Genomic DNA, 25,078 nt, shown 5'->3' with positions numbered 1-25,078 from the left:
TATGTGGCTGAAAACCCTCCTGTCCATCCTCATATGCTACGAATTTGTGCCATTTATCAACTCCTTCACACCAACACAGGGGCCCACAGGCTCAATAAACACACACACACTCCCTCACACAATACACACACAAACACACTCCTGCCTCACAAGATCCTTCTCACCTCCTAGCAGACACTCTCAGCAGCGCTCTCAGCAGCATCACCTGATGCCAGAGTCACAGCAACCAGCTCCCACGGCTGCTTCTGACGGCCCCGGCCTGGATCTTCAGCCCAGGGGCCCCTGGCTCTCTCTGATGCTGGAGGATTGCAGCGGGGGCTGCACACAGGGAGTGGGGAGGGAGACGCTCCCTCCCACCCGCCCACCCGCCCGCCTGCGCCAAAGGAGAAAGCTGGCTTGTAAAGGAGAAGAGAGGAGGCAGGAAAAGCCCAGGTGTGCGAGTGTCTGAGAAAGAGGCGCTTTGAATTGTGAAGCAGAGGAAAAAAGTGAAGACTTTGCAAAATTCCTTCGAGCCGGATTTGAACCAGCGACCTAAGGATATCAGCTTCCCCACTACAGTCCTCCGCTCTACCAACTGAGCTATCGAAGGCTCGGTGATGTAGGGATGACAAGGCGCTATATGGCATGAGGTGTGAGCAGCGTGCCCAGCCGCCTAGGCAGCACTCTGTCTCTAAACAGCAGCTCAAGGCCTTCATAAAGCGCCAAACCCTACAATGGAGACTTTCCTTCCCTGCACAAAGCCAGCAAAGGAAAACAAACAGGCCACCTGCCTTTCTCAATGCTTCTTTCAAATGCTAAGACATCACTTTGCGCACCTTAGAGCAACCTGTCCAGACACACTTACAAACTACCTTAGAAACGCCTCTCAAGGGCGACTATGACTGGCGCCCCAGACCAACCACCTCCCTTCTCTCCAGCCCCTAGCTAGAAGAATAGGAGACCTCACCCGGAGGATACAGACTCCAGAGTGACGGGCTAGAGACGCCCTTTGGGAGACATGACGGCACCAGGGCCGGACTGGCCATACGGGTAAAGAGAGAGCCCCCGCTGGACAGAGAGACTGAGGGACTCCGCCCATCCTGCGTAAATCCGGGCTTGGTGAGCAGTATCCCGCCCGCCCGTGTTGCTCTCCCCCTCCAATGCTGCTCTTCCCCATCTCCCTATCTGGCTTCACGTTAATACTATAAGTCCCCACCTCCTCTTTGCTTCCTTCCACCCAACCAGCAGATATCCATCAAACTAGGTGGGTCGCAGAATACTGGCATTCTGACAATTGGCTCGAGCCTGTCAACAATTTGGCAAGCTGCCATCTCCGAAGCTATAGTGTAGCAAGCTCCAGAAGCGAATCTCTCCCTTTCAATGTTGTCTTGAAACTGGATTCTTCATAGAGCTGGAGACCCCTAGAAACAGGCCTCCTGGATTTGCCAGTGCTTCTTCCAAGCGGTAACCCATCCTTTGTGAAGAACAAGCTTTGATGACCAGCATTCAGTTTTCTATCAGTGTTTTGTCTGTGTGCCTGAAAGGTGACGTTGTTATTAGCAGGTGGCAGGTCAAGTAAAGAAGAAATGTATGTAATAAAAGATTTGCGATGTAGAACCTTAAAAAATGTGTTTAGATAGGATGAAAAAAAACTAGAAGTATACCGTGGGGAGAAAAAAAGAGTCCCTTCCCTGACCGGGAATCGAACCCGGGCCGCGGCGGTGAGAGCGCCGAATCCTAACCACTAGACCACCAGGGAGCACTGGGTGCTCTGGAGCAGCACCTGCTCCAAGACATACCACCAGGGTGAGGCCGCCTGTGCTGCTGTCACAGGGTTTTGTGCATCAACTAAAGTAAGCAGGAAAACACACACACATCAACCTAACACTGGCAAGCTTGTCTTTACTACACTTTGGAAAACATCATGGGACACACAAAAAAAACACTGCTTTCAGGCACACCCCCAACAAAGCAATCTACTGAACGTTAAATAGACTCAGATCTCGGGACAGTTTCCATCCCTGGAAGACGCATGGGACCTTCATAACACACAACTAACTGGAGAGCAAAAACAGCAAGAACCAATTAACCATCCAGAAAAATACCAGTCACTGTTCTAGGTCAGCTCCTCTTCTCAGGGCACCAGCGGGAGGTCAGCGCCTCTTCTCAGGGCACCAGCGGGAGGTCAGCGCCTCTTCTCAGGGCACCAGCTGGAGGTCAGCACCTCTTCTCAGGGCACTAGCGGGGGGTCAGCGCCTCTTCTCAGGGGCTCTTGCAGGAGGGCAGCGCCTCTTCTCAGGGCACCAGCTGGAGGTCAGCGCCTCTTCTCAGGGCACCAGCGGGGGTCAGCTCCTCCTCTCAGGGCACCAGAGGGAGGGCAGTGCCTCTCCTCAGGGCACCAGCGGGGTGTCAGTGCCTCTTCTCAGGGCACCAGCGGGGGTCAGCTCCTCCTCTCAGGGCACCAGAGGGAGGGTAGTGCCTCTCCTCAGGGCACCAGCGGGGTGTCAGCGCCTCTACTCAGGGCACCAGCGGGGGGTCAGTGCCTCTTCTCAGGGCACCAGCGGGGGTCTGCTCCTCTTCTCAGGGACCCCTGTAGGAGGGCAGCAGACCTTCTGGGGGATGCCTGCAGCTCGTCCAAGGCCTCGTCAAAGCTCTCAAGTAAGCCCAGATCTGAGCATGAGCGCTTCACCCAGACCAGGGTGTTGCTTTGGATGCTGGCTCCCCTCGCCCTCAGTTTAGAGTGTTAGAAACTACAAGTAGCAGAATACACTGCAATAGCCTGAAAGGAATTTGGTACTCATGCTGGACCTAGGCAATATAAGATCTCTGACGAGGATGGTGGGGAGTGCACGTGCAGGCCAGTGGAACTTTCACTTTCACAATGTGCCTGTAGGCCCTAAAACATTAGACCAAAACAAAGATAAATAAAACGCTTCAACGTCATAAAAAATAATTCCTCATTCAGAGCGCGATCCATCATTTCATTTATGTCTCTTGAAAAAACAACAGGCTTCAACGCATATGATTGATCATGTAGTCCTTTGATTTTGATGTAAATAACAAGGCTTCGTGCACGTTTCTTTTTTCAATTAAGTACACAGAAGCTTAAAACGAAAAGGCAGACATCCTTCGCAAAAAGTGTCTCACTTAAAAATTGCCCGTGATTGATCGTAAAAGTTATGAGACCGCATTAGTTAATCAGATGATGTCATGAGTGGAAAGCGCCACATTCTAGATGAAATTCTAAATAAAGGTAGAGTTGTCATGCTTTAAAAAATGCGATGGAATCCTCCCCGTCGGGGAATTGAACCCCGGTCTCCCGCGTGACAGGCGGGGATACTGACCACTATACTAACGAGGAACAGCTGCACCTGGTCTCGCTGAGCCGCTCCTTATGTGGCTGAAAACCCTCCTGTCCATCCTCATATGCTACGAATTTGTGCCATTTATCAACTCCTTCACACCAACACAGGGGCCCACAGGCTCAATAAACACACACACACTCCCTCACACAATACACACACAAACACACTCCTGCCTCACAAGATCCTTCTCACCTCCTAGCAGACACTCTCAGCAGCGCTCTCAGCAGCATCACCTGATGCCAGAGTCACAGCAACCAGCTCCCACGGCTGCTTCTGACGGCCCCGGCCTGGATCTTCAGCCCAGGGGCCCCTGGCTCTCTCTGATGCTGGAGGATTGCAGCGGGGGCTGCACACAGGGAGTGGGGAGGGAGACGCTCCCTCCCACCCGCCCACCCGCCCGCCTGCGCCAAAGGAGAAAGCTGGCTTGTAAAGGAGAAGAGAGGAGGCAGGAAAAGCCCAGGTGTGCGAGTGTCTGAGAAAGAGGCGCTTTGAATTGTGAAGCAGAGGAAAAAAGTGAAGACTTTGCAAAATTCCTTCGAGCCGGATTTGAACCAGCGACCTAAGGATATCAGCTTCCCCACTACAGTCCTCCGCTCTACCAACTGAGCTATCGAAGGCTCGGTGATGTAGGGATGACAAGGCGCTATATGGCATGAGGTGTGAGCAGCGTGCCCAGCCGCCTAGGCAGCACTCTGTCTCTAAACAGCAGCTCAAGGCCTTCATAAAGCGCCAAACCCTACAATGGAGACTTTCCTTCCCTGCACAAAGCCAGCAAAGGAAAACAAACAGGCCACCTGCCTTTCTCAATGCTTCTTTCAAATGCTAAGACATCACTTTGCGCACCTTAGAGCAACCTGTCCAGACACACTTACAAACTACCTTAGAAACGCCTCTCAAGGGCGACTATGACTGGCGCCCCAGACCAACCACCTCCCTTCTCTCCAGCCCCTAGCTAGAAGAATAGGAGACCTCACCCGGAGGATACAGACTCCAGAGTGACGGGCTAGAGACGCCCTTTGGGAGACATGACGGCACCAGGGCCGGACTGGCCATACGGGTAAAGAGAGAGCCCCCGCTGGACAGAGAGACTGAGGGACTCCGCCCATCCTGCGTAAATCCGGGCTTGGTGAGCAGTATCCCGCCCGCCCGTGTTGCTCTCCCCCTCCAATGCTGCTCTTCCCCATCTCCCTATCTGGCTTCACGTTAATACTATAAGCCCCCACCTCCTCTTTGCTTCCTTCCACCCAACCAGCAGATATCCATCAAACTAGGTGGGTCGCAGAATACTGGCATTCTGACAATTGGCTCGAGCCTGTCAACAATTTGGCAAGCTGCCATCTCCGAAGCTATAGTGTAGCAAGCTCCAGAAGCGAATCTCTCCCTTTCAATGTTGTCTTGAAACTGGATTCTTCATAGAGCTGGAGACCCCTAGAAACAGGCCTCCTGGATTTGCCAGTGCTTCTTCCAAGCGGTAACCCATCCTTTGTGAAGAACAAGCTTTGATGACCAGCATCCAGTTTTCTATCAGTGTTTTGTCTGTGTGCCTGAAAGGTGACGTTGTTATTAGCAGGTGGCAGGTCAAGTAAAGAAGAAATGTATGTAATAAAAGATTTGCGATGTAAAACCTTAAAAAATGTGTTTAGATAGGATGAAAAAAAACTAGAAGTATACCGTGGGGAGAAAAAAAGAGTCCCTTCCCTGACCGGGAATCGAACCCGGGCCGCGGCGGTGAGAGCGCCGAATCCTAACCACTAGACCACCAGGGAGCACTGGGTGCTCTGGAGCAGCACCTGCTCCAAGACATACCACCAGGGTGAGGCCGCCTGTGCTGCTGTCACAGGGTTTTGTGCATCAACTAAAGTAAGCAGGAAAACACACACACATCAACCTAACACTGGCAAGCTAGTCTTTACTACACTTTGGAAAACATCATGGGACACACAAAAAAAACACTGCTTTCAGGCACACCCCCAACAAAGCAATCTACTGAACGTTAAATAGACTCAGATCTCGGGACAGTTTCCATCCCTGGAAGACGCATGGGACCTTCATAACACACAACTAACTGGAGAGCAAAAACAGCAAGAACCAATTAACCATCCAGAAAAATACCAGTCACTGTTCTAGGTCAGCTCCTCTTCTCAGGGCACCAGCGGGAGGTCAGCGCCTCTTCTCAGGGCACCAGCGGGGGGTCAGTGCCTCTTCTCAGGGCACCAGCGGGAGGTCAGCGCCTCTTCTCAGGGCACCAGCTGGAGGTCAGCGCCTCTTCTCAGGGCACTAGCGGGGATCAGCACCTCTTCTCAGGTACCCCTGAAGGAGGGCAGTCCCTTTTCTCATGGCACCAGCGGGAGGTCAGCGCCTCTACTCAGGGCACCAGCAGGAGATAAGCGCCTCTTCTCAGGGCACCAGCGGGGGTCAGCTCCTCCTCTCAGAGCACCAGAGGGAGGGCAGTGCCTCTCCTCAGAGCACCAGCGGGGGGGGGGGGGTCAGTGCCTCTTCTCAGGGCCCCAGCGGGGTGTCAGCACCTCTACTCAGGGCACCAGCGGGGGGTCAGTGCCTCTTCTCAGGGCACCAGCAGGAGGTCAGCGCCTCTTCTTAGGGCACCAGCGGGAGGTCAGCACCTCTTCTCAGGGCACCAGCGGGAGGTCAGCACCTCTTCTCAGGGCACCAGCTGGAGGTCAGCGCCTCTTCTCAGGGCACTAGCGGGGGGGTCAGCACCTCTTCTCAGGGGCCCTTGCAGGAGGGCAGCGCCTCTTCTCAGGGCATCAGCTGGAGGTCAGCGCCTCTTCTCAGGGGCCCTTGCAGGAGGGCAGCGCCTCTTCTCAGGGCACCAGCTGGAGGTCAGCGCCTCTTCTCAGGGCACCAGCTGGAGGTCAGCGCCTCTTCTCAGGGCACTAGCGGGGGGGGTCAGCGCCTCTTCTCAGGGGCCCTTGCAGGAGGGCAGCGCCTATTCTCATGGCACCAGCTGGAGGTCAGCGCCTCTTCTCAGGGGCCCTTGCAGGAGGGCAGCGCCTCTTCTCAGGGCACCAGCTGGAGGTCAGCGCCACTTCTCAGGGCACTAGCGGGGAATCAGCACCTCTTCTCAGGTACCCCTGAAGGAGGGCAGTCCCTTTTCTCATGGCACCAGCGGGAGGTCAGCGCCTCTACTCAGGGCACCAGCAGGAGGTAAGCGCCTCTTCTCAGGGCACCAACGGGGGTCAGCTCCTCCTCTCAGGGCACCAGAGGGAGGGCAGTGCCTCTCCTCAGGGCACCAGCGGGGTGTCAGCGCCTCTACTCAGGGCACCAGCGGGGGGTCAGTGCCTCTTCTCAGGGCACCAGCGGGGGTCTGCTCCTCTTCTCAGGGACCCCTGTAGGAGGGCAGCAGACCTTCTGGGGGATGCCTGCAGCTCGTCCAAGGCCTCGTCAAAGCTCTCAAGTAAGCCCAGATCTGAGCATGAGCGCTTCACCCAGACCAGGGTGTTGCTTTGGATGCTGGCTCCCCTCGCCCTCAGTTTAGAGTGTTAGAAACTACAAGTAGCAGAATACACTGCAATAGCCTGAAAGGAATTTGGTACTCATGCTGGACCTAGGCAATATAAGATCTCTGACGAGGATGGTGGGGAGTGCACGTGCAGGCCAGTGGAACTTTCACTTTCACAATGTGCCTGTAAGCCCTAAAACATTAGACCGAAACAAAGATAAATAAAACGCTTCAACGTCATAAAAAATAATTCCTCATTCAGAGCGCGATCCATCATTTCATTTATGTCTCTTGAAAAAACAACAGGCTTCAACGCATATGATTGATCATGTAGTCATTTGATTTTGATGTAAATAACAAGGCTTCGTGCACGTTTCTTTTTTCAATTAAGTACACAGAAGGTTAAAACGAAAAGGCAGACATCCTTCGCAAAAAGTGTCCCACTTAAAAATTGCCCGTGATTGATCGTAAAAGTTATGAGACCGCATTAGTAAATCAGATGATGTCATGAGTGGAAAGCGCCACATTCTAGATGAAATTCTAAATAAAGGTAGAGTTGTCATGCTTTAAAAAATGCGATGGAATCCTCCCCGTCGGGGAATTGAACCCCGGTCTCCCGCGTGACAGGCGGGGATACTGACCACTATACTAACGAGGAACAGCTGCACCTGGTCTCGCTGAGCCGCTCCTTATGTGGCTGAAAACCCGCCTGTCCATCCTCATATGCTATGAATTTGTGCCATTTATCAACTCCTTCACACCAACACAGGGGCCCACAGGCTCAATAAACACACACACACTCCCTCACACAATACACACACAAACACACTCCTGCCTCACAAGATCCTTCTCACCTCCTAGCAGACACTCTCAGCAGCGCTCTCAGCAGCATCACCTGATGCCAGAGTCACAGCAACCAGCTCCCACGGCTGCTTCTGACGGCCCCGGCCTGGATCTTCAGCCCAGGGGCCCCTGGCTCTCTCTGATGCTGGAGGATTGCAGCGGGGGCTGCACACAGGGAGTGGGGAGGGAGACGCTCCCTCCCACCCGCCCACCCGCCCGCCTGCGCCAAAGGAGAAAGCTGGCTTGTAAAGGAGAAGAGAGGAGGCAGGAAAAGCCCAGGTGTGCGAGTGTCTGAGAAAGAGGCGCTTTGAATTGTGAAGCAGAGGAAAAAAGTGAAGACTTTGCAAAATTCCTTCGAGCCGGATTTGAACCAGCGACCTAAGGATATCAGCTTCCCCACTACAGTCCTCCGCTCTACCAACTGAGCTATCGAAGGCTCGGTGATGTAGGGATGACAAGGCGCTATATGGCATGAGGTGTGAGCAGCGTGCCCAGCCGCCTAGGCAGCACTCTGTCTCTAAACAGCAGCTCAAGGCCTTCATAAAGCGCCAAACCCTACAATGGAGACTTTCCTTCCCTGCACAAAGCCAGCAAAGGAAAACAAACAGGCCACCTGCCTTTCTCAATGCTTCTTTCAAATGCTAAGACATCACTTTGCGCACCTTAGAGCAACCTGTCCAGACACACTTACAAACTACCTTAGAAACGCCTCTCAAGGGCGACTATGACTGGCGCCCCAGACCAACCACCTCCCTTCTCTCCAGCCCCTAGCTAGAAGAATAGGAGACCTCACCCGGAGGATACAGACTCCAGAGTGACGGGCTAGAGACGCCCTTTGGGAGACATGACGGCACCAGGGCCGGACTGGCCATACGGGTAAAGAGAGAGCCCCCGCTGGACAGAGAGACTGAGGGACTCCGCCCATCCTGCGTAAATCCGGGCTTGGTGAGCAGTATCCCGCCCGCCCGTGTTGCTCTCCCCCTCCAATGCTGCTCTTCCCCATCTCCCTATCTGGCTTCACGTTAATACTATAAGTCCCCACCTCCTCTTTGCTTCCTTCCACCCAACCAGCAGATATCCATCAAACTAGGTGGGTCGCAGAATACTGGCATTCTGACAATTGGCTCGAGCCTGTCAACAATTTGGCAAGCTGCCATCTCCGAAGCTATAGTGTAGCAAGCTCCAGAAGCGAATCTCTCCCTTTCAATGTTGTCTTGAAACTGGATTCTTCATAGAGCTGGAGACCCCTAGAAACAGGCCTCCTGGATTTGCCAGTGCTTCTTCCAAGCGGTAACCCATCCTTTGTGAAGAACAAGCTTTGATGACCAGCATTCAGTTTTCTATCAGTGTTTTGTCTGTGTGCCTGAAAGGTGACGTTGTTATTAGCAGGTGGCAGGTCAAGTAAAGAAGAAATGTATGTAATAAAAGATTTGCGATGTAGAACCTTAAAAAATGTGTTTAGATAGGATGAAAAAAAACTAGAAGTATACCGTGGGGAGAAAAAAAGAGTCCCTTCCCTGACCGGGAATCGAACCCGGGCCGCGGCGGTGAGAGCGCCGAATCCTAACCACTAGACCACCAGGGAGCACTGGGTGCTCTGGAGCAGCACCTGCTCCAAGACATACCACCAGGGTGAGGCCGCCTGTGCTGCTGTCACAGGGTTTTGTGCATCAACTAAAGTAAGCAGGAAAACACACACACATCAACCTAACACTGGCAAGCTTGTCTTTACTACACTTTGGAAAACATCATGGGACACACAAAAAAACCACTGCTTTCAGGCACACCCCCAACAAAGCAATCTACTGAACGTTAAATAGACTCAGATCTCGGGACAGTTTCCATCCCTGGAAGACGCATGGGACCTTCATAACACACAACTAACTGGAGAGCAAAAACAGCAAGAACCAATTAACCATCCAGAAAAATACCAGTCACTGTTCTAGGTCAGCTCCTCTTCTCAGGGCACCAGCGGGAGGTCAGCGCCTCTTCTCAGGGCACCAGCGGGAGGTCAGCGCCTCTTCTCAGGGCACCAGCTGGAGGTCAGCACCTCTTCTCAGGGCACTAGCGGGGGGTCAGCGCCTCTTCTCAGGGGCTCTTGCAGGAGGGCAGCGCCTCTTCTCAGGGCACCAGCTGGAGGTCAGCGCCTCTTCTCAGGGCACTAGCGGGGGGGTCAGCGCCTCTTCTCAGGGGCCTTTGCAGGAGGGCAGCGCCTCTTCTCAGGGCACCAGCTGGAGGTCAGTGCCTCTTCTCAGGGCACTAGCGGGGGGTCAGCGCCTCTTCTCAGGGGCCCTTGCAGGAGGGCAGCGCCTCTTCTCAGGGCACCAGCTGGAGGTCAGCGCCTCTTCTCAGGGCACCAGCGGGAGGTCAGCGCCTCTTCTCAGGGCACCAGCTGGAGGTCAGCGCCTCTTCTCAGGGCACTAGCGGGGATCAGCACCTCTTCTCAGGTACCCCTGAAGGAGGGCAGTCCCTTTTCTCATGGCACCAGCGGGAGGTCAGCGCCTCTACTCAGGGCACCAGCAGGAGGTAAGCGCCTCTTCTCAGGGCACCAGCGGGGGTCAGCTCCTCCTCTCAGAGCACCAGAGGGAGGGCAGTGCCTCTCCTCAGAGCACCAGCGGGGGGGGGGTCAGTGCCTCTTCTCAGGGCCCCAGCGGGGTGTCAGCACCTCTACTCAGGGCACCAGCGGGGGGTCAGTGCCTCTTCTCAGGACACCAGCAGGAGGTCAGCGCCTCTTCTCAGGGCACCAGCGGGAGGTCAGCACCTCTTCTCAGGGCACCAGCGGGAGGTCAGCACCTCTTCTCAGGGCACCAGCTGGAGGTCAGCACCTCTTCTCAGGGCACTAGCGGGGGGGTCAGCGCCTCTTCTCAGGGGCCCTTGCAGGAGGGCAGCGCCTCTTCTCAGGGCACCAGCTGGAGGTCAGCGCCTCTTCTCAGGGGCCTTTGCAGGAGGGCAGCGCCTCTTCTCAGGGCACCAGCTGGAGGTCAGCGCCTCTTCTCAGGGCACCAGCTGGAGGTCAGCGCCTCTTCTCAGGGCACTAGCGGGGGGGGTCAGCGACTCTTCTCAGGGGCCCTTGCAGGAGGGCAGCGCCTATTCTCATGGCACCAGCTGGAGGTCAGCGCCTCTTCTCAGGGGCCCTTGCAGGAGGGCAGCGCCTCTTCTCAGGGCACCAGCTGGAGGTCAGCGCCACTTCTCAGGGCACTAGCGGGGAATCAGCACCTCTTCTCAGGTACCCCTGAAGGAGGGCAGTCCCTTTTCTCATGGCACCAGCGGGAGGTCAGCGCCTCTACTCAGGGCACCAGCAGGAGGTAAGCGCCTCTTCTCAGGGCACCAGCGGGGGTCAGCTCCTCCTCTCAGGGCACCAGAGGGAGGGCAGTGCCTCTCCTCAGGGCACCAGCGGGGTGTCAGTGCCTCTTCTCAGGGCACCAGCGGGGGTCAGCTCCTCCTCTCAGGGCACCAGAGGGAGGGTAGTGCCTCTCCTCAGGGCACCAGCGGGGTGTCAGCGCCTCTACTCAGGGCACCAGCGGGGGGTCAGTGCCTCTTCTCAGGGCACCAGCGGGGGTCTGCTCCTCTTCTCAGGGACCCCTGTAGGAGGGCAGCAGACCTTCTGGGGGATGCCTGCAGCTCGTCCAAGGCCTCGTCAAAGCTCTCAAGTAAGCCCAGATCTGAGCATGAGCGCTTCACCCAGACCAGGGTGTTGCTTTGGATGCTGGCTCCCCTCGCCCTCAGTTTAGAGTGTTAGAAACTACAAGTAGCAGAATACACTGCAATAGCCTGAAAGGAATTTGGTACTCATGCTGGACCTAGGCAATATAAGATCTCTGACGAGGATGGTGGGGAGTGCACGTGCAGGCCAGTGGAACTTTCACTTTCACAATGTGCCTGTAGGCCCTAAAACATTAGACCGAAACAAAGATAAATAAAACGCTTCAACGTCATAAAAAATAATTCCTCATTCAGAGCGCGATCCATCATTTCATTTATGTCTCTTGAAAAAACAACAGGCTTCAACGCATATGATTGATCATGTAGTCCTTTGATTTTGATGTAAATAACAAGGCTTCGTGCACGTTTCTTTTTTCAATTAAGTACACAGAAGCTTAAAACGAAAAGGCAGACATCCTTCGCAAAAAGTGTCTCACTTAAAAATTGCCGGTGATTGATCGTAAAAGTTATGAGACCGCATTAGTTAATCAGATGATGTCATGAGTGGAAAGCGCCACATTCTAGATGAAATTCTAAATAAAGGTAGAGTTGTCATGCTTTAAAAAATGCGATGGAATCCTCCCCGTCGGGGAATTGAACCCCGGTCTCCCGCGTGACAGGCGGGGATACTGACCACTATACTAACGAGGAACAGCTGCACCTGGTCTCGCTGAGCCGCTCCTTATGTGGCTGAAAACCCTCCTGTCCATCCTCATATGCTACGAATTTGTGCCATTTATCAACTCCTTCACACCAACACAGGGGCCCACAGGCTCAATAAACACACACACACTCCCTCACACAATACACACACAAACACACTCCTGCCTCACAAGATCCTTCTCACCTCCTAGCAGACACTCTCAGCAGCGCTCTCAGCAGCATCACCTGATGCCAGAGTCACAGCAACCAGCTCCCACGGCTGCTTCTGACGGCCCCGGCCTGGATCTTCAGCCCAGGGGCCCCTGGCTCTCTCTGATGCTGGAGGATTGCAGCGGGGGCTGCACACAGGGAGTGGGGAGGGAGACGCTCCCTCCCACCCGCCCACCCGCCCGCCTGCGCCAAAGGAGAAAGCTGGCTTGTAAAGGAGAAGAGAGGAGGCAGGAAAAGCCCAGGTGTGCGAGTGTCTGAGAAAGAGGCGCTTTGAATTGTGAAGCAGAGGAAAAAAGTGAAGACTTTGCAAAATTCCTTCGAGCCGGATTTGAACCAGCGACCTAAGGATATCAGCTTCCCCACTACAGTCCTCCGCTCTACCAACTGAGCTATCGAAGGCTCGGTGATGTAGGGATGACAAGGCGCTATATGGCATGAGGTGTGAGCAGCGTGCCCAGCCGCCTAGGCAGCACTCTGTCTCTAAACAGCAGCTCAAGGCCTTCATAAAGCGCCAAACCCTACAATGGAGACTTTCCTTCCCTGCACAAAGCCAGCAAAGGAAAACAAACAGGCCACCTGCCTTTCTCAATGCTTCTTTCAAATGCTAAGACATCACTTTGCGCACCTTAGAGCAACCTGTCCAGACACACTTACAAACTACCTTAGAAACGCCTCTCAAGGGCGACTATGACTGACGCCCCAGACCAACCACCTCCCTTCTCTCCAGCCCCTAGCTAGAAGAATAGGAGACCTCACCCGGAGGATACAGACTCCAGAGTGACGGGCTAGAGACGCCCTTTGGGAGACATGACGGCACCAGGGCCGGACTGGCCATACGGGTAAAGAGAGAGCCCCCGCTGGACAGAGAGACTGAGGGACTCCGCCCATCCTGCGTAAATCCGGGCTTGGTGAGCAGTATCCCGCCCGCCCGTGTTGCTCTCCCCCTCCAATGCTGCTCTTCCCCATCTCCCTATCTGGCTTCACGTTAATACTATAAGCCCCCACCTCCTCTTTGCTTCCTTCCACCCAACCAGCAGATATCCATCAAACTAGGTGGGTCGCAGAATACTGGCATTCTGACAATTGGCTCGAGCCTGTCAACAATTTGGCAAGCTGCCATCTCCGAAGCTATAGTGTAGCAAGCTCCAGAAGCGAATCTCTCCCTTTCAATGTTGTCTTGAAACTGGATTCTTCATAGAGCTGGAGACCCCTAGAAACAGGCCTCCTGGATTTGCCAGTGCTTCTTCCAAGCGGTAACCCATCCTTTGTGAAGAACAAGCTTTGATGACCAGCATTCAGTTTTCTATCAGTGTTTTGTCTGTGTGCCTGAAAGGTGACGTTGTTATTAGCAGGTGGCAGGTCAAGTAAAGAAGAAATGTATGTAATAAAAGATTTGCGATGTAAAACCTTAAAAATTGTGTTTAGATAGGATGAAAAAAAACTAGAAGTATACCGTGGGGAGAAAAAAAGAGTCCCTTCCCTGACCGGGAATCGAACCCGGGCCACGGCGGTGAGAGCGCCGAATCCTAACCACTAGACCACCAGGGAGCACTGGGTGCTCTGGAGCAGCACCTGCTCCAAGACATACCACCAGGGTGAGGCCGCCTGTGCTGCTGTCACAGGGTTTTGTGCATCAACTAAAGTAAGCAGGAAAACACACACACATCAACCTAACACTGGCAAGCTAGTCTTTACTACACTTTGGAAAACATCATGGGACACACAAAAAAAACACTGCTTTCAGGCACACCCCCAACAAAGCAATCTACTGAACGTTAAATAGACTCAGATCTCGGGACAGTTTCCATCCCTGGAAGACGCATGGGACCTTCATAACACACAACTAACTGGAGAGCAAAAACAGCAAGAACCAATTAACCATCCAGAAAAATACCAGTCACTGTTCTAGGTCAGCTCCTCTTCTCAGGGCACCAGCGGGAGGTCAGCGCCTCTTCTCAGGGCACCAGCGGGAGGTCAGCGCCTCTTCTCAGGGCACCAGCTGGAGGTCAGCACCTCTTCTCAGGGCACTAGCGGGGGGTCAGCGCCTCTTCTCAGGGGCCCTTGCAGGAGGGCAGCGCCTCTTCTCAGGGCACCAGCTGGAGGTCAGCGCCTCTTCTCAGGGCACTAGCGGGGGGGTCAGCGCCTCTTCTCAGGGGCCTTTGCAGGAGGGCAGCGCCTCTTCTCAGGGCACCAGCTGGAGGTCAGTGCCTCTTCTCAGGGCACTAGCGGGGGGTCAGCGCCTCTTCTCAGGGGCCCTTGCAGGAGGGCAGCGCCTCTTCTCAGGGCACCAGCTGGAGGTCAGCGCCTCTTCTCAGGGCACCAGCGGGAGGTCAGCGCCTCTTCTCAGGGCACCAGCTGGAGGTCAGCGCCTCTTCTCAGGGCACTAGCGGGGATCAGCACCTCTTCTCAGGTACCCCTGAAGGAGGGCAGTCCCTTTTCTCATGGCACCAGCGGGAGGTCAGCGCCTCTACTCAGGGCACCAGCAGGAGGTAAGCGCCTCTTCTCAGGGCACCAGCGGGGGTCAGCTCCTCCTCTCAGAGCACCAGAGGGAGGGCAGTGCCTCTCCTCAGAGCACCAGCGGGGGGGGGGTCAGTGCCTCTTCTCAGGGCCCCAGCGGGGTGTCAGCACCTCTACTCAGGGCACCAGCGGGGGGTCAGTGCCTCTTCTCAGGACACCAGCAGGAGGTCAGCGCCTCTTCTCAGGGCACCAGCGGGAGGTCAGCACCTCTTCTCAGGGCACCAGCGGGAGGTCAGCACCTCTTCTCAGGGCACCAGCTGGAGGTCAGCACCTCTTCTCAGGGCACTAGCGGGGGGGTCAGCGCCTCTTCTCAGGGGCCCTTGCAGGAGGGCAGCGCCTCTTCTCAGGGCACCAGCTGGAGGTCAGCGCCTCTTCTCAGGGGCCTTTGCAGGAGGGCAGCGCCTCTTCTCAGGGCACCAGCTGGAGGTCAGCGCCTCTTCTCAGGGCACCAGCTGGAGGTCAGCGCCTCTTCTCAGGGCACTAGCGGGGGGGGTCAGCGACTCTTCTCAGGGGCCCTTGCAGGAGGGCAGCGCCTATTCTCATGGCACCAGCTGGAGGTCAGCGCCTCTTCTCAGGGGCCCTTGCAGGAGGGCAGCGCCTCTTCTCAGGGCACCAGCTGGAGGTCAGCGCCACTTCTCAGGGCACTAGCGGGGAATCAGCACCTCTTCTCAGGTACCCCTGAAGGAGGGCAGTCCCTTTTCTCATGGCACCAGCGGGAGGTCAGCGCCTCTACTCAGGGCACCAGCAGGAGGTAAGCGCCTCTTCTCAGGGCACCAGCGGGGGTCAGCTCCTCCTCTCAGGGCACCAGAGGGAGGGCAGTGCCTCTCCTCAGGGCACCAGCGGGGTGTCAGTGCCTCTTCTCAGGGCACCAGCGGGGGTCAGCTCCTCCTCTCAGGGCACCAGAGGGAGGGTAGTGCCTCTCCTCAGGGCACCAGCGGGGTGTCAGCGCCTCTACTCAGGGCACCAGCGGGGGGTCAGTGCCTCTTCTCAGGGCACCAGCGGGGGTCTGCTCCTCTTCTCAGGGACCCCTGTAGGAGGGCAGCAGACCTTCTGGGGGATGCCTGCAGCTCGTCCAAGGCCTCGTCAAAGCTCTCAAGTAAGCCCAGATCTGAGCATGAGCGCTTCACCCAGACCAGGGTGTTGCTTTGGATGCTGGCTCCCCTCGCCCTCAGTTTAGAGTGTTAGAAACTACAAGTAGCAGAATACACTGCAATAGCCTGAAAGGAATTTGGTACTCATGCTGGACCTAGGCAATATAAGATCTCTGACGAGGATGGTGGGGAGTGCACGTGCAGGCCAGTGGAACTTTCACTTTCACAATGTGCCTGTAGGCCCTAAAACATTAGACCGAAACAAAGATAAATAAAACGCTTCAACGTCATAAAAAATAATTCCTCATTCAGAGCGCGATCCATCATTTCATTTATGTCTCTTGAAAAAACAACAGGCTTCAACGCATATGATTGATCATGTAGTCCTTTGATTTTGATGTAAATAACAAGGCTTCGTGCACGTTTCTTTTTTCAATTAAGTACACAGAAGCTTAAAACGAAAAGGCAGACATCCTTCGCAAAAAGTGTCTCACTTAAAAATTGCCCGTGATTGATCGTAAAAGTTATGAGACCGCATTAGTAAATCAGATGATGTCATGAGTGGAAAGCGCCACATTCTAGATGAAATTCTAAATAAAGGTAGAGTTGTCATGCTTTAAAAAATGCGATGGAATCCTCCCCGTCGGGGAATTGAACCCCGGTCTCCCGCGTGACAGGCGGGGATACTGACCACTATACTAACGAGGAACAGCTGCACCTGGTCTCGCTGAGCCGCTCCTTATGTGGCTGAAAACCCTCCTGTCCATCCTCATATGCTACGAATTTGTGCCATTTATCAACTCCTTCACACCAACACAGGGGCCCACAGGCTCAATAAACACACACACACTCCCTCACACAATACACACACAAACACACTCCTGCCTCACAAGATCCTTCTCACCTCCTAGCAGACACTCTCAGCAGCGCTCTCAGCAGCATCACCTGATGCCAGAGTCACAGCAACCAGCTCCCACGGCTGCTTCTGACGGCCCCGGCCTGGATCTTCAGCCCAGGGGCCCCTGGCTCTCTCTGATGCTGGAGGATTGCAGGGGGGGCTGCACACAGGGAGTGGGGAGGGAGACGCTCCCTCCCACCCGCCCACCCGCCCGCCTGCGCCAAAGGAGAAAGCTGGCTTGTAAAGGAGAAGAGAGGAGGCAGGAAAAGCCCAGGTGTGCGAGTGTCTGAGAAAGAGGCGCTTTGAATTGTGAAGCAGAGGAAAAAAGTGAAGACTTTGCAAAATTCCTTCGAGCCGGATTTGAACCAGCGACCTAAGGATATCAGCTTCCCCACTACAGTCCTCCGCTCTACCAACTGAGCTATCGAAGGCTCGGTGATGTAGGGATGACAAGGCGCTATATGGCATGAGGTGTGAGCAGCGTGCCCAGCCGCCTAGGCAGCACTCTGTCTCTAAACAGCAGCTCAAGGCCTTCATAAAGCGCCAAACCCTACAATGGAGACTTTCCTTCCCTGCACAAAGCCAGCAAAGGAAAACAAACAGGCCACCTGCCTTTCTCAATGCTTCTTTCAAATGCTAAGACATCACTTTGCGCACCTTAGAGCAACCTGTCCAGACACACTTACAAACTACCTTAGAAACGCCTCTCAAGGGCGACTATGACTGGCGCCCCAGACCAACCACCTCCCTTCTCTCCAGCCCCTAGCTAGAAGAATAGGAGACCTCACCCGGAGGATACAGACTCCAGAGTGACGGGCTAGAGACGCCCTTTGGGAGACATGACGGCACCAGGGCCGGACTGGCCATACGGGTAAAGAGAGAGCCCCCGCTGGACAGAGAGACTGAGGGACTCCGCCCATCCTGCGTAAATCCGGGCTTGGTGAGCAGTATCCCGCCCGCCCGTGTTGCTCTCCCCCTCCAATGCTGCTCTTCCCCATCTCCCTATCTGGCTTCACGTTAATACTATAAGCCCCCACCTCCTCTTTGCTTCCTTCCACCCAACCAGCAGATATCCATCAAACTAGGTGGGTCGCAGAATACTGGCATTCTGACAATTGGCTCGAGCCTGTCAACAATTTGGCAAGCTGCCATCTCCGAAGCTATAGTGTAGCAAGCTCCAGAAGCGAATCTCTCCCTTTCAATGTTGTCTTGAAACTGGATTCTTCATAGAGCTGGAGACCCCTAGAAACAGGCCTCCTGGATTTGCCAGTGCTTCTTCCAAGCGGTAACCCATCCTTTGTGAAGAACAAGCTTTGATGACCAGCATCCAGTTTTCTATCAGTGTTTTGTCTGTGTGCCTGAAAGGTGACGTTGTTATTAGCAGGTGGCAGGTCAAGTAAAGAAGAAATGTATGTAATAAAAGATTTGCGATGTAAAACCTTAAAAAATGTGTTTAGATAGGATGAAAAAAAACTAGAAGTATACCGTGGGGAGAAAAAAAGAGTCCCTTCCCTGACCGGGAATCGAACCCGGGCCGCGGCGGTGAGAGCGCCGAATCCTAACCACTAGACCACCAGGGAGCACTGGGTGCTCTGGAGCAGCACCTGCTCCAAGACATACCACCAGGGTGAGGCCGCCTGTGCTGCTGTCACAGGGTTTTGTGCATCAACTAAAGTAAGCAGGAAAACACACACACATCAACCTAACACTGGCAAGCTTGTCTTTACTACACTTTGGAAAACATCATGGGACACACAAAAAAAACACTGCTTTCAGGCACACCCCCAACAAAGCAATCTACTGAACGTTAAATAGACTCAGATCTCGGGACAGTTTCCATCCCTGGAAGACGCATGGGACCTTCATAACACACAACTAACTGGAGAGCAAAAACAGCAAGAACCAATTAACCATCCAGAAAAATACCAGTCACTGTTCTAGGTCAGCTCCTCTTCTCAGGGCACCAGCGGGAGGTCAGCGCCTCTTCTCAGGGCACCAGCGGGAGGTCAGCGCCTCTTCTCAGGGCACCAGCTGGAGGTCAGCACCTCTTCTCAGGGCACTAGCGGGGGGTCAGCGCCTCTTCTCAGGGGCTCTTGCAGGAGGGCAGCGCCTCTTCTCAGGGCACCAGCTGGAGGTCAGCGCCTCTTCTCAGGGCACTAGCGGGGGGGTCAGCGCCTCTTCTCAGGGGCCTTTGCAGGAGGGCAGCGCCTCTTCTCAGGGCACCAGCTGGAGGTCAGTGCCTCTTCTCAGGGCACTAGCGGGGGGTCAGCGCCTCTTCTCAGGGGCCCTTGCAGGAGGGCAGCGCCTCTTCTCAGGGCACCAGCTGGAGGTCAGCGCCTCTTCTCAGGGCACCAGCGGGAGGTCAGCGCCTCTTCTCAGGGCACCAGCTGGAGGTCAGCGCCTCTTCTCAGGGCACTAGCGGGGATCAGCACCTCTTCTCAGGTACCCCTGAAGGAGGGCAGTCCCTTTTCTCATGGCACCAGCGGGAGGTCAGCGCCTCTACTCAGGGCACCAGCAGGAGGTAAGCGCCTCTTCTCAGGGCACCAGCGGGGGTCAGCTCCTCCTCTCAGAGCACCAGAGGGAGGGCAGTGCCTCTCCTCAGAGCACCAGCGGGGGGGGGGTCAGTGCCTCTTCTCAGGGCCCCAGCGGGGTGTCAGCACCTCTACTCAGGGCACCAGCGGGGGGTCAGTGCCTCTTCTCAGGACACCAGCAGGAGGTCAGCGCCTCTTCTCAGGGCACCAGCGGGAGGTCAGCACCTCTTCTCAGGGCACCAGCGGGAGGTCAGCACCTCTTCTCAGGGCACCAGCTGGAGGTCAGCACCTCTTCTCAGGGCACTAGCGGGGGGGTCAGCGCCTCTTCTCAGGGGCCCTTGCAGGAGGGCAGCGCCTCTTCTCAGGGCACCAGCTGGAGGTCAGCGCCTCTTCTCAGGGGCCTTTGCAGGAGGGCAGCGCCTCTTCTCAGGGCACCAGCTGGAGGTCAGCGCCTCTTCTCAGGGCACCAGCTGGAGGTCAGCGCCTCTTCTCAGGGCACTAGCGGGGGGGTCAGCGACTCTTCTCAGGGGCCCTTGCAGGAGGGCAGCGCCTATTCTCATGGCACCAGCTGGAGGTCAGCGCCTCTTCTCAGGGGCCCTTGCAGGAGGGCAGCGCCTCTTCTCAGGGCACCAGCTGGAGGTCAGCGCCACTTCTCAGGGCACTAGCGGGGAATCAGCACCTCTTCTCAGGTACCCCTGAAGGAGGGCAGTCCCTTTTCTCATGGCACCAGCGGGAGGTCAGCGCCTCTACTCAGGGCACCAGCAGGAGGTAAGCGCCTCTTCTCAGGGCACCAGCGGGGGTCAGCTCCTCCTCTCAGGGCACCAGAGGGAGGGCAGTGCCTCTCCTCAGGGCACCAGCGGGGTGTCAGTGCCTCTTCTCAGGGCACCAGCGGGGGTCAGCTCCTCCTCTCAGGGCACCAGAGGGAGGGTAGTGCCTCTCCTCAGGGCACCAGCGGGGTGTCAGCGCCTCTACTCAGGGCACCAGCGGGGGGTCAGTGCCTCTTCTCAGGGCACCAGCGGGGGTCTGCTCCTCTTCTCAGGGACCCCTGTAGGAGGGCAGCAGACCTTCTGGGGGATGCCTGCAGCTCGTCCAAGGCCTCGTCAAAGCTCTCAAGTAAGCCCAGATCTGAGCATGAGCGCTTCACCCAGACCAGGGTGTTGCTTTGGATGCTGGCTCCCCTCGCCCTCAGTTTAGAGTGTTAGAAACTACAAGTAGCAGAATACACTGCAATAGCCTGAAAGGAATTTGGTACTCATGCTGGACCTAGGCAATATAAGATCTCTGACGAGGATGGTGGGGAGTGCACGTGCAGGCCAGTGGAACTTTCACTTTCACAATGTGCCTGTAGGCCCTAAAACATTAGACCGAAACAAAGATAAATAAAACGCTTCAACGTCATAAAAAATAATTCCTCATTCAGAGCGCGATCCATCATTTCATTTATGTCTCTTGAAAAAACAACAGGCTTCAACGCATATGATTGATCATGTAGTCCTTTGATTTTGATGTAAATAACAAGGCTTCGTGCACGTTTCTTTTTTCAATTAAGTACACAGAAGCTTAAAACGAAAAGGCAGACATCCTTCGCAAAAAGTGTCTCACTTAAAAATTGCCCGTGATTGATCGTAAAAGTTATGAGACCGCATTAGTTAATCAGATGATGTCATGAGTGGAAAGCGCCACATTCTAGATGAAATTCTAAATAAAGGTAGAGTTGTCATGCTTTAAAAAATGCGATGGAATCCTCCCCGTCGGGGAATTGAACCCCGGTCTCCCGCGTGACAGGCGGGGATACTGACCACTATACTAACGAGGAACAGCTGCACCTGGTCTCGCTGAGCCGCTCCTTATGTGGCTGAAAACCCTCCTGTCCATCCTCATATGCTACGAATTTGTGCCATTTATCAACTCCTTCACACCAACACAGGGGCCCACAGGCTCAATAAACACACACACACTCCCTCACACAATACACACACAAACACACTCCTGCCTCACAAGATCCTTCTCACCTCCTAGCAGACACTCTCAGCAGCGCTCTCAGCAGCATCACCTGATGCCAGAGTCACAGCAACCAGCTCCCACGGCTGCTTCTGACGGCCCCGGCCTGGATCTTCAGCCCAGGGGCCCCTGGCTCTCTCTGATGCTGGAGGATTGCAGCGGGGGCTGCACACAGGGAGTGGGGAGGGAGACGCTCCCTCCCACCCGCCCACCCGCTCCAAAGGAGAAAGCTGGCTTGTAAAGGAGAAGAGAGGAGGCAGGAAAAGCCCAGGTGTGCGAGTGTCTGAGAAAGAGGCGCTTTGAATTGTGAAGCAGAGGAAAAAAGTGAAGACTTTGCAAAATTCCTTCGAGCCGGATTTGAACCAGCGACCTAAGGATATCAGCTTCCCCACTACAGTCCTCCGCTCTACCAACTGAGCTATCGAAGGCTCGGTGATGTAGGGATGACAAGGCGCTATATGGCATGAGGTGTGAGCAGCGTGCCCAGCCGCCTAGGCAGCACTCTGTCTCTAAACAGCAGCTCAAGGCCTTCATAAAGCGCCAAACCCTACAATGGAGACTTTCCTTCCCTGCACAAAGCCAGCAAAGGAAAACAAACAGGCCACCTGCCTTTCTCAATGCTTCTTTCAAATGCTAAGACATCACTTTGCGCACCTTAGAGCAACCTGTCCAGACACACTTACAAACTACCTTAGAAACGCCTCTCAAGGGCGACTATGACTGGCGCCCCAGACCAACCACCTCCCTTCTCTCCAGCCCCTAGCTAGAAGAATAGGAGACCTCACCCGGAGGATACAGACTCCAGAGTGACGGGCTAGAGACGCCCTTTGGGAGACATGACGGCACCAGGGCCGGACTGGCCATACGGGTAAAGAGAGAGCCCCCGCTGGACAGAGAGACTGAGGGACTCCGCCCATCCTGCGTAAATCCGGGCTTGGTGAGCAGTATCCCGCCCGCCCGTGTTGCTCTCCCCCTCCAATGCTGCTCTTCCCCATCTCCCTATCTGGCTTCACGTTAATACTATAAGCCCCCACCTCCTCTTTGCTTCCTTCCACCCAACCAGCAGATATCCATCAAACTAGGTGGGTCGCAGAATACTGGCATTCTGACAATTGGCTCGAGCCTGTCAACAATTTGGCAAGCTGCCATCTCCGAAGCTATAGTGTAGCAAGCTCCAGAAGCGAATCTCTCCCTTTCAATGTTGTCTTGAAACTGGATTCTTCATAGAGCTGGAGACCCCTAGAAACAGGCCTCCTGGATTTGCCAGTGCTTCTTCCAAGCGGTAACCCATCCTTTGTGAAGAACAAGCTTTGATGACCAGCATTCAGTTTTCTATCAGTGTTTTGTCTGTGTGCCTGAAAGGTGACGTTGTTATTAGCAGGTGGCAGGTCAAGTAAAGAAGAAATGTATGTAATAAAAGATTTGCGATGTTAAACCTTAAAAATTGTGTTTAGATAGGATGAAAAAAAACTAGAAGTATACCGTGGGGAGAAAAAAAGAGTCCCTTCCCTGACCGGGAATCGAACCCGGGCCACGGCGGTGAGAGCGCCGAATCCTAACCACTAGACCACCAGGGAGCACTGGGTGCTCTGGAGCAGCACCTGCTCCAAGACATACCACCAGGGTGAGGCCGCCTGTGCTGCTGTCACAGGGTTTTGTGCATCAACTAAAGTAAGCAGGAAAACACACACACATCAACCTAACACTGGCAAGCTAGTCTTTACTACACTTTGGAAAACATCATGGGACACACAAAAAAAACACTGCTTTCAGGCACACCCCCAACAAAGCAATCTACTGAACGTTAAATAGACTCAGATCTCGGGACAGTTTCCATCCCTGGAAGACGCATGGGACCTTCATAACACACAACTAACTGGAGAGCAAAAACAGCAAGAACCAATTAACCATCCAGAAAAATACCAGTCACTGTTCTAGGTCAGCTCCTCTTCTCAGGGCACCAGCGGGAGGTCAGCGCCTCTTCTCAGGGCACCAGCGGGAGGTCAGCGCCTCTTCTCAGGGCACCAGCTGGAGGTCAGCACCTCTTCTCAGGGCACTAGCGGGGGGTCAGCGCCTCTTCTCAGGGGCCCTTGCAGGAGGGCAGCGCCTCTTCTCAGGGCACCAGCTGGAGGTCAGCGCCTCTTCTCAGGGCACTAGCGGGGGGGTCAGCGCCTCTTCTCAGGGGCCTTTGCAGGAGGGCAGCGCCTCTTCTCAGGGCACCAGCTGGAGGTCAGTGCCTCTTCTCAGGGCACTAGCGGGGGGTCAGCGCCTCTTCTCAGGGGCCCTTGCAGGAGGGCAGCGCCTCTTCTCAGGGCACCAGCTGGAGGTCAGCGCCTCTTCTCAGGGCACCAGCGGGAGGTCAGCGCCTCTTCTCAGGGCACCAGCTGGAGGTCAGCGCCTCTTCTCAGGGCACTAGCGGGGATCAGCACCTCTTCTCAGGTACCCCTGAAGGAGGGCAGTCCCTTTTCTCATGGCACCAGCGGGAGGTCAGCGCCTCTACTCAGGGCACCAGCAGGAGGTAAGCGCCTCTTCTCAGGGCACCAGCGGGGGTCAGCTCCTCCTCTCAGAGCACCAGAGGGAGGGCAGTGCCTCTCCTCAGAGCACCAGCGGGGGGGGGGTCAGTGCCTCTTCTCAGGGCCCCAGCGGGGTGTCAGCACCTCTACTCAGGGCACCAGCGGGGGGTCAGTGCCTCTTCTCAGGACACCAGCAGGAGGTCAGCGCCTCTTCTCAGGGCACCAGCGGGAGGTCAGCACCTCTTCTCAGGGCACCAGCGGGAGGTCAGCACCTCTTCTCAGGGCACCAGCTGGAGGTCAGCACCTCTTCTCAGGGCACTAGCGGGGGGGTCAGCGCCTCTTCTCAGGGGCCCTTGCAGGAGGGCAGCGCCTCTTCTCAGGGCACCAGCTGGAGGTCAGCGCCTCTTCTCAGGGGCCTTTGCAGGAGGGCAGCGCCTCTTCTCAGGGCACCAGCTGGAGGTCAGCGCCTCTTCTCAGGGCACCAGCTGGAGGTCAGCGCCTCTTCTCAGGGCACTAGCGGGGGGGGTCAGCGACTCTTCTCAGGGGCCCTTGCAGGAGGGCAGCGCCTATTCTCATGGCACCAGCTGGAGGTCAGCGCCTCTTCTCAGGGGCCCTTGCAGGAGGGCAGCGCCTCTTCTCAGGGCACCAGCTGGAGGTCAGCGCCACTTCTCAGGGCACTAGCGGGGAATCAGCACCTCTTCTCAGGTACCCCTGAAGGAGGGCAGTCCCTTTTCTCATGGCACCAGCGGGAGGTCAGCGCCTCTACTCAGGGCACCAGCAGGAGGTAAGCGCCTCTTCTCAGGGCACCAGCGGGGGTCAGCTCCTCCTCTCAGGGCACCAGAGGGAGGGCAGTGCCTCTCCTCAGGGCACCAGCGGGGTGTCAGTGCCTCTTCTCAGGGCACCAGCGGGGGTCAGCTCCTCCTCTCAGGGCACCAGAGGGAGGGTAGTGCCTCTCCTCAGGGCACCAGCGGGGTGTCAGCGCCTCTACTCAGGGCACCAGCGGGGGGTCAGTGCCTCTTCTCAGGGCACCAGCGGGGGTCTGCTCCTCTTCTCAGGGACCCCTGTAGGAGGGCAGCAGACCTTCTGGGGGATGCCTGCAGCTCGTCCAAGGCCTCGTCAAAGCTCTCAAGTAAGCCCAGATCTGAGCATGAGCGCTTCACCCAGACCAGGGTGTTGCTTTGGATGCTGGCTCCCCTCGCCCTCAGTTTAGAGTGTTAGAAACTACAAGTAGCAGAATACACTGCAATAGCCTGAAAGGAATTTGGTACTCATGCTGGACCTAGGCAATATAAGATCTCTGACGAG

The 25,078-nt window shown here is 55.4% G+C and overlaps 11 non-coding genes across 11 annotated transcripts; all 11 read right to left on the bottom strand.

The window, feature by feature from the left end:
• Positions 1 to 1,666: 1,666 nt before the first annotated feature.
• Positions 1,667 to 1,738, bottom strand: TRNAE-CUC (transfer RNA glutamic acid (anticodon CUC)). Its single transcript has one exon. It is a non-coding gene; the product is annotated as a tRNA-Glu (tRNA).
• Positions 1,739 to 3,268: 1,530 nt separating this feature from the next.
• Positions 3,269 to 3,340, bottom strand: TRNAD-GUC (transfer RNA aspartic acid (anticodon GUC)). Its single transcript has one exon. It is a non-coding gene; the product is annotated as a tRNA-Asp (tRNA).
• Positions 3,341 to 5,038: 1,698 nt separating this feature from the next.
• Positions 5,039 to 5,110, bottom strand: TRNAE-CUC (transfer RNA glutamic acid (anticodon CUC)). The gene has a single exon. It is a non-coding gene; the product is annotated as a tRNA-Glu (tRNA).
• Positions 5,111 to 7,390: 2,280 nt separating this feature from the next.
• TRNAD-GUC (transfer RNA aspartic acid (anticodon GUC)) lies at positions 7,391 to 7,462 on the bottom strand. The gene has a single exon. It is a non-coding gene; the product is annotated as a tRNA-Asp (tRNA).
• A 1,698-nt stretch (positions 7,463 to 9,160) lies between these two features.
• Positions 9,161 to 9,232, bottom strand: TRNAE-CUC (transfer RNA glutamic acid (anticodon CUC)). The gene has a single exon. It is a non-coding gene; the product is annotated as a tRNA-Glu (tRNA).
• Positions 9,233 to 11,928: 2,696 nt separating this feature from the next.
• Positions 11,929 to 12,000, bottom strand: TRNAD-GUC (transfer RNA aspartic acid (anticodon GUC)). The gene has a single exon. It is a non-coding gene; the product is annotated as a tRNA-Asp (tRNA).
• Positions 12,001 to 13,698: 1,698 nt separating this feature from the next.
• Positions 13,699 to 13,770, bottom strand: TRNAE-CUC (transfer RNA glutamic acid (anticodon CUC)). Its single transcript has one exon. It is a non-coding gene; the product is annotated as a tRNA-Glu (tRNA).
• A 2,696-nt stretch (positions 13,771 to 16,466) lies between these two features.
• TRNAD-GUC (transfer RNA aspartic acid (anticodon GUC)) lies at positions 16,467 to 16,538 on the bottom strand. The gene has a single exon. It is a non-coding gene; the product is annotated as a tRNA-Asp (tRNA).
• Positions 16,539 to 18,236: 1,698 nt separating this feature from the next.
• Positions 18,237 to 18,308, bottom strand: TRNAE-CUC (transfer RNA glutamic acid (anticodon CUC)). The gene has a single exon. It is a non-coding gene; the product is annotated as a tRNA-Glu (tRNA).
• A 2,695-nt stretch (positions 18,309 to 21,003) lies between these two features.
• On the bottom strand, positions 21,004 to 21,075 carry TRNAD-GUC (transfer RNA aspartic acid (anticodon GUC)). The gene has a single exon. It is a non-coding gene; the product is annotated as a tRNA-Asp (tRNA).
• A 1,690-nt stretch (positions 21,076 to 22,765) lies between these two features.
• Positions 22,766 to 22,837, bottom strand: TRNAE-CUC (transfer RNA glutamic acid (anticodon CUC)). Its single transcript has one exon. It is a non-coding gene; the product is annotated as a tRNA-Glu (tRNA).
• Positions 22,838 to 25,078: the final 2,241 nt, after the last annotated feature.

Source organism: Triturus cristatus, chromosome 4_1 (genome assembly GCF_964204655.1).
Source record: "Triturus cristatus chromosome 4_1, aTriCri1.1, whole genome shotgun sequence".
NCBI classification, from domain to species: domain Eukaryota; kingdom Metazoa; phylum Chordata; class Amphibia; order Caudata; family Salamandridae; genus Triturus; species Triturus cristatus.
Note: the sequence above shows the minus strand (reverse complement) of the source record. Positions and strands in the feature narration are given on the sequence as shown.